Genomic DNA, 13021 nt, shown 5'->3' on the forward strand with positions numbered 1-13021 from the left:
GTCCAGCTGTTCTCTCCTTCTGGGAGTCAGAAAATTCACTGGCTGGTGTAAAATTTGAAAAGGAAGAAAAAAGCTTGAAACACAACTTGTTGAAGTGTGTAAACATCTGACCTACCAGGAGTGGTCGACCTTTCACCCTTGTAACCTCCAGTTAAAGGAATTGCTTAGTTACTGGACCAGTAATTCAGAGACCCGCTGTGATTCAGAGCCAATAATCTGCAATCTTTAAACATATTGTAAAAACAATGGTTATCACTTACAAAAAAACATCTCTGGTTCTCTATTTGCCTTTGAGGAAGGAAAATTGCTGCCCATATGCAGGCAAACCCAAGTCTGATTCCAGTCTCGCATATCAATGTCAGTTGTTCTGTAAAGTGACCCAACAGACCATTTGGTCCTACTGATTCAGGGTGGAGGTGATTAGACTGGGCAGCCTGTCTCACCAGAAACTTATGTGTTGCGTTTGAGTTCAATGTTTCTGGCTGACTCAAAGTCAAGATCTGGGAATCAAAACCCCTCCCATTATCTCTAAATTCTGTTTGATATACTTGCCACTTACTTCACACTTCTTTGGTCCCGTAAATATTATTTAATGAATTGTTGATATTGCAGTTTATAGACTCAACAAGGTGCAGAGCTCTCGTACTGTGCCTAACCTCACTCCATAAACAAACACAAAAACAAAATGTTCGTTTTAACACCTGCAGAGCAAGGCACTGGGATTAATCTTTAGCCGGGGTGTTCACAGGAGTGGGTTTGTGTTTACAAGAGGGGTTGTTCAACGGGATTAAACTCGCCCATTTAAAGTGGATGACAGAGATAAGAGAGTGGATAACGATGTTGGGGGCGTGGGCTGGGATTGTTTTGGGAGGGATGAGGAGGGTGTAGATGTTACGGGGGTAGGGTAGGTTGTTCTGAGGGATGGGGATATTCCGAGGAGGAGCCCAAGACTTGTCCAGACCGGTATGGACTTTCACTCTCTCTCGCCTCACCATATCTGGTCAAAATATTCATCGGGCACCAAAGCACATCAGAAGCTGGGCGACCGAAATTTCTACCAGCTTTGCCACATCAAACCAGATCCACGCCTGTGGCCGAAGTAATTGGTCTGGAAACATTAATTTTGTTACGAGTTTAAAAATAGCCTTAGAAAGGCGGCGCCGCGCGTCACTTGCTTTAAATGGCCAAAAATCTGATGCCGTGAATCGGATTGGGAACCAAACCACGGCAGCCTGGCTTCTCTCTCTCTCTCTCTCTCACACCACCCCGCTGCGTGTGCCTGAACAAACCGGTGTCTCCCCCGGCAGATAGACGCAGGCAGCAGAGCGCCGAGGCTGGGTTCGCATTAAATGACTCCAGATCGGGCTTTTGTTTGACCGGTAAGAGACGACACTCCTGTGTGGATAATCTTAAAAACTGAGTGGATTCAAATGAAGCGTTTAACGCGGGGAAAGTTGTAGTGAAGCGTGCGGTGGGCGGCTGGGTGCTGAGTGAGCTTCACAGGTACCCCCTGTGGGCTGACCTGGCTCCCGTTACACCTTGTCCTGATCCAGTTGCCCTACCTGCTTGGAAACCGCCTAGAGAGTTCTGTTTGTTGCTCATGGTTTGTTGAGATACTGTCGTTAATGAAAAGAAATACACAACGTTTATTTCCCACAAAGTCACTACTGATTTCTTATTAAACACACACAGCCAACAAAGTGTCTTAAAGCAAAAATGAAGGTGAGTGCTAAATTCTCCGGGATTTCGCTCGGTCATAGCAGTTTTAGAGTGACTCACTGTAGTTTCGTCAGTGCTGAGACTGAAGGGGAAAAGTTCAAATCCCACAAGAGACTCCGGAGTACAAAATGTGGGCTGAACCGCTCTCCACCAGACTAACCCAGATGAGAACTCTGAAACGAGCTGGACATGACTTACTTGGTTCTTCTTTAGCAGCCAACGTAACGAAATAAAATCGTAGCGCTCTGTGTGAGACCTAACCGTGCAGTATCTCCGTTTCTGTAATGACTGCGCTGCCAAATGCTTCCCTACTGCCCATCTGCGATCGCCAGGAGCTGGCTAACGCGCTGCGGAAGTGCAGGTTATTTTCCTAGGTGGTGGCTTGACCTGTTCAGGATCATACAGAGTACAGGCTTACTAACAGCAGTTGTGCGGACCAATCTTACCACAACCAGAATGCACTTGGCTGCCAGTTAACCGACTATGTGTTTATTGATTGGTAGTGAACTCCAGAGAAGGGCCAAGAGCTGTTAGTGTCAGTGACCTTCACAAAGCCCTGGAGCTTGTAAGTGGCCTGAAGCTGCCCTATTGTTTTTGAGGGTGAGGTTTGGCACCTTACTGATATATCCTGGTGCATTACATTTCTGGTAGGTTAATATTTGAATACACAGTTCAATTTTGGATCAGTTTAGTTCTGAGGTATTAATTTTATTGAAGGAAAAACAATTTGGCCAGCGTCTCTGTAGTTGCAATTACTACATAATACAGTTTCTGTTGGTCATTATTTTAATAATGGCTGATTTTTAAAATTTACCCAACTCTACCCCATCAAGCTGATTGATAACCTGAAATAAGTTTCATTAGACTATCTGTAAACATATCTTTTTCTCAATAGAGATAACTAATTTGTTCAGTTTTAAATCCCTGGGCCAAGAAATTAATTCTCATAGCACTGGAGAGAGAGCACTTTCCAAAGGGATTTTCATTAGTACAAGTGATGTGGTTCAAAACCAGTAGACTCATACAAAATCAATGGTCCAACTGGAATGGGTCATTGATAGGCAATGGGATAATGCCTATGTACACTAATCCCATGTGTCTCTATTAGGGCCGTATCCCTCAACATCTTTCCTGTCCAAGTACCAAATCCAGATGTCTTTTAAACATCACAGAGGCAGAATCCAACGGCAACATTTCAGATAACCACTACCCTCAACAGGCAAAAAACATGTCCTCCAGACCAACTTTAACTTTCTTCTTTTATACCTATATCGTCTAGTTTTAGACTCCCCTACCCTGGAGAAAAGACAAACTATTTACCTTATCTATCCCTCACAATTCACAGTTTTATAAGCCCCTGTAAAATCACTTTTTATCCTCCTGTGCTTCAATGAGAATAAGCCCGGCCTATGGGGGCAAATATGCCAAGTGCTTCCTTCAGTGCTCTATCTTCCTGTGCCCTCATTTTCAGGCATTTATAAACTTGCAGCCCAGGGTGTCTCTGTATATCAACTCTCCTAAGGTCCCGTCATTTGACTATAATTGTCCTGTCAGTATTTGATGTCCCAAAAAGCATCACCTCTCACTGGTCTGGATCTGCAATTGTTCCATTGAACTTTCTAGCAGAACTATGGTTCCCTAAACCCTTAGTCAAACCTCTGCAGAATTTATAGCTTCCCCATACACCCCTTCAGAGAGATTGATGAAAATAGGGTAGCGGATGTTGTTTACAAGGATTTTGGTAAGGCGTTTGACAAAGTCCTTCATGTGAGGCTAATCCAGAAGATCGACTGTTTGGATTCAAAACTGGTTTGCACATAGAAGGCAGAGGGTAGTGGTTGAAGAGACTTATTTGAGCTGGAGGTTTATTGTTAGTGGTGATCTGTGCTGGGACCTCAGCTGTCTGTGATGTCTATAAATGACCTGGATGAAAACATAGATGGTTGGGTTAGTAAGTTTGCTTTTGATACCGAGATTGGTGGAGTTGTGGATAGTGTAGAAGACCCGCTAAAGATACAGTGCGATGCAGATCAGATGTGGATATGGGCAGAGAAATGGCAGATGGAGTTTAACCCTGAGATGATTCACATTGGTGGCGCAAATGCAAGGAGACAATACATTGTGAAGGACAAGATCTTTAGCAGTGTTGCTGAGCAGAGAGATCTTAGGATCCAAGTTCATAACTCCATGAATGTGACTACACAGGTCGATAAGGTGTTTAAGACACTCATGGGATGCTTGATTTTATTAGCGAGGCATTGAGTTCAAAAGTCAGGAGGTTATGTTGCAGCTTTATAAAACGCTGATTGGGCCACATCTGGAGTATTGCATTCAGTTCTGGTTGCCCACTATCAGAAGGATGGTGAGGCTTTGGAGAGGGAGCAGAAGAGGTTTACCAGGATGTTGTCTGGTTTAGAGGTCATGTGCTATCAGGAGAGGCTGGATAAACTTGGGTTGTTTTCTCTGGAGCAGTAGAGGCAGAAGGGAGATCTGATAGAAATTTACTATATAAAGTTATGAGAGGCGTAGATAGAGTAGATCGTGAGTATCTTCTTCCCAGGGTGGAAGTACCTAATACCAAATGTGAGAGGGGGTGGGTTCAAAGGGGACGTGAGGGGTAAGCTTTTTTCTCAGAGAGTGGTGGATGCATGATTTGGTGGTAAAGGCAAATACATTAGAGGCTCTTAAAAGACGTTTAGATGGGCATATGGATGTGAGGAAGATGGAGGGATGTGGACATGGTGTAGGTAGGAGGGATTAATTTTTGACTGTTTTAAATTTTCTTTTTAGCTGGTTCAGCACAGCTGAAGGGCCTGTGCCTGTGCTGTACTCTTCTGTGTTCTATTTCACCCCAGTTGTTGTGTTGTCAGTAAATTACTAGCTACATTTTTATGTGTGACATAGTTCCAGTACTGAGTTTGGCTGTACTCCACTTGTCACAAACTTCCCAGTTAGAAAATCGACCCTCTGCCTCCTACCATTGAACCACTTTTATATCCAGTTTGTCAATGTGCCTTGTATCCCCTGTGCTTTAACCTTCTGGATCAGTCCACCTCGGTTAAAAGCCTCGTTAAAGTCCATGCACAATGTGTGTTACACCATCAATTCTCTTATTACCTCCTCCAACTACTCAAATTTGAGAGACAGAATTTCCCCTGCAATGAACCATGCTGACTTCTCTATTCAGGGTAGTGGTTAGCACAATGCCTTACAGTACTAGTGTTAAAGTTTTCCTGAGCCTTATTGGCTCATCAGGCCAGTGCTTATGCTGGTTTCCATGGTGTGAAGTGGCTTCCATGGTGTGAAGTGGCTGAGAGTACGAGATTCTGCCCCCCCACCCCCCCCAGAAAGGATGCCAGTCTATCGTGAGGTTAACTCCAGCATTTTGCTGGTACCCATTTTCAGCTGGGTAGACTGGAGCAATGTGTGGTCAAGTGCCTTGTTCAAGGATACAACACTTGTCTGGGGCTCGAACTCACGACCTTCAGATTGCTAGTCCAATGCCTTAACCACTTGGCTACATGCCATACAGTGCCAGTGACCCTGGTTCAATTCCCACCACCGTCTGTAAGGAGTTTGTATGCTCTCCCCGTGACCGCATGGGTTTCCTCCGGGTGCTCCAGTTTCCTCCCATAGTCCAAAGATGTACCAGTTAGTTGATTAATTGGTCATTGTAAATTCTCCTGTGATTAGGCTAGGGTTAAATCGGGGATTGCTGAATGGCACAGCTTGAAGGGCAGAAGGACATGTTCTGCACTGCATCTCAATCAATCAGTAAGTAGATAGGCAGACAAAGATAGACATAACTTTTGTCCTTTAGAATCTTCAACAGAAGTTTGTTACAATTGTTAGTTTTGTTACAACAGGCTCATCAGCCTGTGGTTTCCTGCACTTTCCTTGTGATCCTTCTGGAATAAGGGACAACATTTGCTTATCTAGTGAGAAATTCTCTCCAATGATTGGCATAGAGGTGAGCTGTTTCCATTAATGGCGGGACATAGACTTCAAATGTTGCTAAAAGGCAAGGAAAGACCTTTTAACCACAGAGACCATCTCAATGTATGATCACTTTGTTATTTACATGTCTTTAAAACACGTATAGGTTCCCATTTATGTTGTAATTTTATCATACACTCTTCATGTCTTTTTTATTTAATTTTCACTTCACTTCTGATTTGTTGTGTACTCAGCCTGTTTCTTACTTCTATTTAGAACCCCACCTTTGACATAAGCAGCCATTCATTTTCCCTCCTCTCTCAATTCAATTGGATCAGCCACACAAGCACTGGAACAGATCAGAGGCTGGGTTTTCAACTGTTAATCCCAATCCTTTCCACAAACATGTTAAATAAGTGTGTTACAATATACATCTGGGCCCAGGTGAATAATTGCTTCTGTGTCACGAAGGAAGCAACAAATTTAATTGCTGCCATTTCTCCTTGTTTTGTTTTGTAACTCCAAAACATAAAACTAATTCAAGGGAAAGCAAGAGAGCCAAGAGATGTGAATCTTAGTTTGATCTTTACTCTAAGCAAGGCGCGCATGTCTCTTGTGGTAGTGTCATGACATATGCATATGAATTATGTAAACAACAAAGAATGCTTAACTAAACAATATATTCATAAGTCTATCCAAATATTACCAAAATATTAAATACACAACACTCCTCCCTGCTTAGCTTTAAACTCCAACTCAATAGAGGATGCATCTCCACTATATACACAGTATGCTATATTATACAACCATCATATATAGATATCCACAGCAAAGTAAATTTTAAATTGCCCCATGGATCAATTTAAGAAAGTTAATTTCTATGGAGGATTTCTTACTCTTGTGGGGTAACATATTGTGTGAGAAAATGCAGAAGTCTGAGGTGCAAAGGGACTTGTGAGCCTGTGTACAGGAATCCCTGAAGGTTAATCTGCAGGTTGAGTCTGTGGTGAGGCAGGCAAATGTGATGTTAGCATTCATTTCAAGAGGACTAGAATAGAAAAGCAAGGATGTAATGTTGAGGCTTTATAAAGCACTGGTGAGGCCTCACTTGGAGTATTGTGAGCAGTTTTGGGCCCCTTATCTTAGAAAGGAAGTGCTGAAACTGGAGAGGGTTCAAAGGAGATTCACAAAAATGATTCAATTCCAGGAATGAAAGACTGAAAGAATGAAAGAACATTTGATGGCTGTATTTACTAGAATTAAGAAGAATGGCAGGAGACCTCATTGAAACCTATTGAATGATGAAAGGCACTGGGTGTGGAGAGGACGTTTCCTAAGGTGGTAGTGTCTAAGACCAGAGGACACAGCCTCAGAACAGAGGAACATCCCTTTAGAACAGAGATGAGGAGGAATTTCTTTAGCCAGTGAGTGGTGAATCTGTGGAATTTTTTGCCACAGGCAGCTGTGGAGGCCAAGTCTTTATGTGCATTTAAGGCAGAGGTTGGTAGATTCTTGGATGGTTAGGGTTACGGGAGGAAGGCAGGAGATTCAATCAGTCACGATGAAATAACGGAGCAGACTCGATGAGCCAGATAGCCCAATTCTGTGCTTATAACTTATGGCCTCTTGGTCTTAAAATGTCTTTCCTGATGGGGGGGGTGAGGGTCACGCTATTTGGCAGGTGGGACTTGCAGCTGAGAAACAATCTCAGGGTCTGGGGCCTCCTCCGTGGAGTTTGTAGAAGTTGACTCTGGGACTGCAGGAAGTGCTCTGAGGGCTCTGGACACCTTTCTTATCTAACAATTGACTCTACTCTCCTCAGCTGATTGATGTGTCGTCTCCAGAGTGGTCCAGTTCTGTCCTTAACTTTTTCAAGTACCCACTTTTGATCATTTCTGTAGTGCCTCATCAGGACTGCTTGTCCAGGAGTGAAACATCGAGCCTTCTTGTTTGAGGAGCCTTCAATTTGTCTCAGCTGTTTGTCCTGCTGAGATTGGGTTTGAGGAGATCCAAGTGTGAGCTCAAGGGACAGGATAGCTGGTGAATTGTTGGTCGTGAAGTGCGCTGCATTGTGATATGTAGGGAGGAATTGGCGAGCTTCTGATTCAGTGATAGTGTAGTGTGTTCTGACAATGTGTTCTTTAGACTCTGGACAAACCTTTCCACTAAGCCATTTGTAGCTGGGTGGTACGGTGCAGATGTAATACGTCATATTCCGTCCATTTTCAGGAATGACTGAAACTGGTCCACTGTCCCTGACGAAGTGTTCTGGAACACCAGTCCTTGAGAAGAGGCTTCACAATACACCAACAGTGAGTGAGGCTGTAGTGGAGGCTATTGGGAACATTTCTGTTCATTTTATAGCTGCATCCATGTCAATCAAGAAACTTGTGCCCCTGAATGATCCAGCAGAATCCAGGTGAATCCTCTGCCCGGGCAATGCAGGCCATTCCCAGGGATGGAGACACGCTGCTCTTGGCATCTTCTGTATGAGATGACATCCTGCACAGTGCATGGCGATCTGCAGATCTACCCCAGACAAAGCTTTGAGCCAATGATTTAATTGTAACCACATCTGGATGACTGGCTTGTAGCTCCTCCAACACTTTAGCTCTCAGCTGAGATGGTAGAACAACTCTCAAGGAAAGCTCTGTCCAGGACAAACTCATTCTGGTGCTGATAAAAATGGGGGAACTGAAGCTTCTGCTGCACATTCCAGCCATTTTGGTTCATCATGTAGACCTGAGAATGTGGAGCCTTTGCTGGTTTCCCTTTGGATCATCTCTGTCATTATAGGGAAGAACTCTGATTTGACATCAAGAGCAGTGTTCTCTTTTGTAAATGTTTTAGGTACTTCCTTTTCCAAAGGAAAATCCATTGGCATTTTCATGATTAGTCATTCTCTTGAATTCAGTCCTGTAATTGTGTCCTCCAAGAAACAGAGCCCGTCTCTACATTCGTGCTGCTGCTGTTGGTGGAACCCCTTCCGTGGACTGAACATGGAAACTAGTGGTTGATGAATAAACTCTCCTCAGGCTTCCAGCCGGGTACAGGTATCAAATTTAACCAGTGTTTCAATGACAAATTGCAATCTTCATCAGGGTTGATGCCAGGCCATTTCTAGTCCTGTGGTACATATACCCTGTTGTTCAGCCCTCCTGATTGGTTAGTCCCCAACCAATCAGGTTTCCGCTATCCCACCTTGTTTACAATTGAATTCCAGTTCTTACTTAGAGTGAGACCTTCATTCTTGTTAACATTCTTTTCCTTTAGCTTTATTTCAATGGCTTCCTTCACCAAAAGCACAGCACAGTAGTTTTATGCAGTCAAAGCCAATCCTGTGGCCATTGCAAATGCAGTGTTCTGCTGCCACTGATTTCTCCAGGTAACCCAAATGGATACACCTCCTGTGCTCCTTGATGCAGGATTCCACTGTGCGTCCTGTCTGGTCGATACTTGCTGCTCTGCATTCACAGGGAATCCTGTAAACACCAGTCAATCTGAGTCCCAGGTCATCTTTGACCCGCATAAGCTGTGCTTTGAGCTTCTTTATGGGATTATGGATGGTGTTAATCTGGTATTTCTTCAGGATCCTGGTGATCTTTCCAGAAACCGTGGGAACGTAAGGAAGCCAGGAGGTAGGAACGGCTTTCTCTTTGTTGTTAGGTTTCCTGTTTTGTCCGTCAGCACTTTTAAGGGCCCGATTGATTTCCTTCATCTTGTAGCGATTCTGCAAGAACCTCATGCATAATCATCTTATTTCTTCAGGGAGACTCTCCAGGTTTGAAATAGTTTTTGCTCAGTTAATCAAGGTAGAAGGAAGCGCTCAGTGTTGGGAGGTGTGATGGTGGCTGTTATTGTTGAGGTATAAGTCCATGTATTTCAGACCCGGAGAGACTCCAGGAGGAAGTAAGATGATTAGTTTTCCAATCAGGTTTCCTCTGTCCCATCTCCCTCTGTGTAAGAACTGGATTCCAATTGTAAACAAGGTGGGACAGCAGAAACCTGATTGGATGAGGACGAACCAATCAGGAGGGACGGATGGCAAAGGTATAACTACCACTGACTAGACATGCTCAGGCATCATCCCTGATGAAGACGGCAGAGTTTCTCATTGAAACATCAGTTTGGATCGATATCTGAGGCCTGGCTGAAAGCTTGAGATGAGTTTATTTGTCATATTCACCGGGAATGCACTGGACGTTAAGTAATGAGGATAAACTCTCTCCCACACAAATAATGGTTAAAATATTTTACATCCCAAACCAGACTCCAGGCCTCTTGGTGAAACTGTGTGTAATTTTTCTCTGCAGCAGTAAGGGAATGTCATGCAAAGGCTAGGGGGCATTCACTTCCATCACTCAGAACATGTGACGTGACCATAAGGCAAGCTTCACTGAACGATGTGGATCATAATGTGTGAGGACAGTATCTGCTGTCACCATGTCCTTTGTCATTTGGAAAGCCAATCACACTGCTTTGTTATTTCTTCCTGATCTGTAGTAATGAGTCCGAGGAGTGGAGCGCTGGAGCCAGGTTTCACATCAACCTGTTATAGTAATTGACAAATCCTAAGAAGTACCACAACTCTGACATGTCCTTTGGCTTTGGAGTATACACCACTGCTTGAATTTTCTCAATACACTTGTGCAATCCTTGTGCGTCACTAGAGTGAGCACAGTAAGTAATGCTGGTTTGAAAGAACTCACGCTTGTCACATTGTGCTCGGAGCCCATACTCTTCTAACCTTCTGGCCCAGTGCCAGGCTTTTCCCTCTCTGTAGCACAGCCATCAAAAGACAGGCAGACGGCGCTTACTCCCGCACTCACCTTGATGCTTTGATCTTGTCGCTTTAATTGACAAACAATGGAAGCTTTAATCAGCGAAATGAAGTCAAAATATGGCTTGTCCTGTCCCACAGGCTTCTCACCACAAGGCTCCTGCACGCTGTCTCTGTCTCATGGAATCTTCTTGGAGATAGGAGTACGCTAGAGCACCCAAATGATCTCCAGGCTTCTGCATTTGCATCAATGGTTCAATCTTCCTCGTCACTTTAATCGGCGAACAGTGGAGGATTTAATCGGTGAAATAGAGCTGAACATCGGATCGTAGCCTGCCCGCCATGAGGTTCCAGCACACTGCCTCTGCCTCCTGGAATCCTCTCAGAGACTGCAGAGCACCAGGACCCCCAAACAGCAAAGCACAGGTTCTAACAGTTCCAGAATCGCATCCAGGATGAAAAACAAACATAAAAGACATGAAAGAAGTGAAGAATATGGTTTCATGATCTATCCAGGACAGGGGTCGGCAACCCGCGGCTCCGGAGCCGCTTGTGGCTCTTTCATCTCTGTGCTGCGGCTCCCCGTGGTTTGTTAGTTTTTGAAATGTAATTCGAAATTTGAAGATTATGGTGATCTTGTACAATCTAAAAACGTTGTGGAGACCCCATTTCCTGGCACATCCGAACCGGCTCACAATTAGCCACTGTTCCGGCTAAGGGAGATAGCCTACGGGGGTTTGTGAGTACGTGTCTTTTGGAGCATCCGCGCCCATGGGGACGGGTTGAGGGAGGCTTTAAAGCAAGGCTGTTTAGTTCGAATAAAGTTACCTTTGACTGCAGTGTCTTTATTTTAGCGCTGCATGTAGCACACCGCTACAACGTGTTTTTTATCGCTATTAATATACATCACCACTACCAATGCCTGACACCCACCAGTGCGTGCTTTCTTTTAATTCTTCGATCCAAGGTAGGCTAACTATGGAGTAACCTTCAACCCAACGTCTTTTTTTCGGAGTTCAAAATGTTTTTGTTGCATGCAGAAATGTAATTTCATTTTCTCTGCAGGAGTTCATCAATTTCATAAATGCAACACATTATAGTTTGTTTATACATAGCATAAAGGCAAAAAAAAAACGTTGTATGCAGTGTTATTTCATTTTAAATGTCAAACAGGTTTTGTGGCTCCCAGTGTTTTCTTTTCTGTGGGAAATGGGTCCATATTGGCTCTTTCAGTGGTAAACGTTGCCGAACCCTGATCCAGGAGATGTTGACCGAAGGAGTGTTGTACCCAGGCGCCACCTTGACCAGAAGTTTTGAAACTGCAACTTGATGTTTTAGCTTTTTCTCTTCCCTGTGCTGTTCATTTATTTTTGTCTGCCTGACATGCTCTTTGTATGTGACTTACTTCGTTGCATTTTCTGCAAGTTTTGCTTTTAAATCTGCATTTGTCTGGTGTATGTGAACCTCTCCCACAACAGTAATATAATTTGTTTTGCCTGGCATGCCTCCATCTAGATGCTACAGTTTTGCTCACACTCACTTTTTCATTCTGACTGCAACTCAATTGCGTCTCTGTCTGCTGTTTCCATTGACACAGCTATTTCAACTGCTCTTTTAAGTGTAACTTGTGCTTCAGATAGGAGCCATTTTTGAAAGCTTTCTTGTAAGATTCCACAAGCTAAACAATCTATCAGTGATCAGTAAGCTTATTTCTGAGCTAACAATGATCAGTTTCTTCAATTCAGGTACGTACGCTGAAATAGTCTCCCCTTCTTTTTGATTCCACTTATGAAACGTAAAATGTTCTGCAATCAGCAATGGCTTCACTTCTAAATGTTCCAGCATTTTCATGATATAGGCAAAGCTAATTTCAGCTGGTTTGCTTGGAACATTTTGCTTTTAAACACAATACACTCAACAAAATTGGTACTTTTGCTTATTTTTTATTTTATTTCCTTCAAAATGCTGTTCAATTAACTCATTATACATGAGCCAGTTACCTGCTGAGCAATTGAAAATGTCTCTCTTTCTGATGTAGCCAGCTATTTCTGCTCTTTTTATGATTATTATGACTGAATACTCACTGATTACGAACCCATGAATTTAAACTTGATTGTAACTTCCCTTCTGAAGCAGTACATGATGTACTGCTGTTTTTAACTCGAACGTCTCACAGCATTTCAGCAGGTTGGTAGCCATCTCAGGTTCATTTTAAAGATACCTCATCACCACTGTTATGTTTTGTAACTCCAGAATATTAAATTAATTCAAAGGGAACTGAGAATGGTGACAGATGCTAGTCTTAGTTTGTTCTTTACTTTAAGAATTTCCCTCGGGATCAATAAAGTATGTCTGTCTGTCTGTAAGTGCATGTATCATGTGGTAGTGTAATGATGTATGCAATTCATGTATTTTTACATATAAAGCATAATAAATTATATAAAAATCAAAGAATTCTTAATCAACCAATATATTTACAAGAATACTCAAATATTACTGAAATATTTTTTTCTCAGCAATATTTTTATTGCTTTTTAAATCAAGAAAGCATAGTACAAAGGAGGTTTGTGCAGTACATAACAAATG

At 43.1% G+C, this 13021-nt stretch overlaps 1 protein-coding gene across 1 annotated transcript in view; it reads left to right on the plus strand.

The window, feature by feature from the left end:
* The first annotated feature begins 930 nt into the window (after positions 1–930).
* tmod1 (tropomodulin 1) overlaps positions 931–13021 on the plus strand; it is an 89019-nt gene continuing 76928 nt past the window's right edge. Inside the window, exon 1 of the mRNA XM_059970027.1 lies at positions 931–1379. The gene's annotated coding sequence lies outside the window, so the exon portion shown is untranslated. The remainder of the gene's footprint in view (positions 1380–13021) is intronic.

This window comes from Hypanus sabinus, chromosome 5 (assembly GCF_030144855.1).
Source record: "Hypanus sabinus isolate sHypSab1 chromosome 5, sHypSab1.hap1, whole genome shotgun sequence".
Lineage (NCBI taxonomy): Eukaryota > Metazoa > Chordata > Chondrichthyes > Myliobatiformes > Dasyatidae > Hypanus > Hypanus sabinus.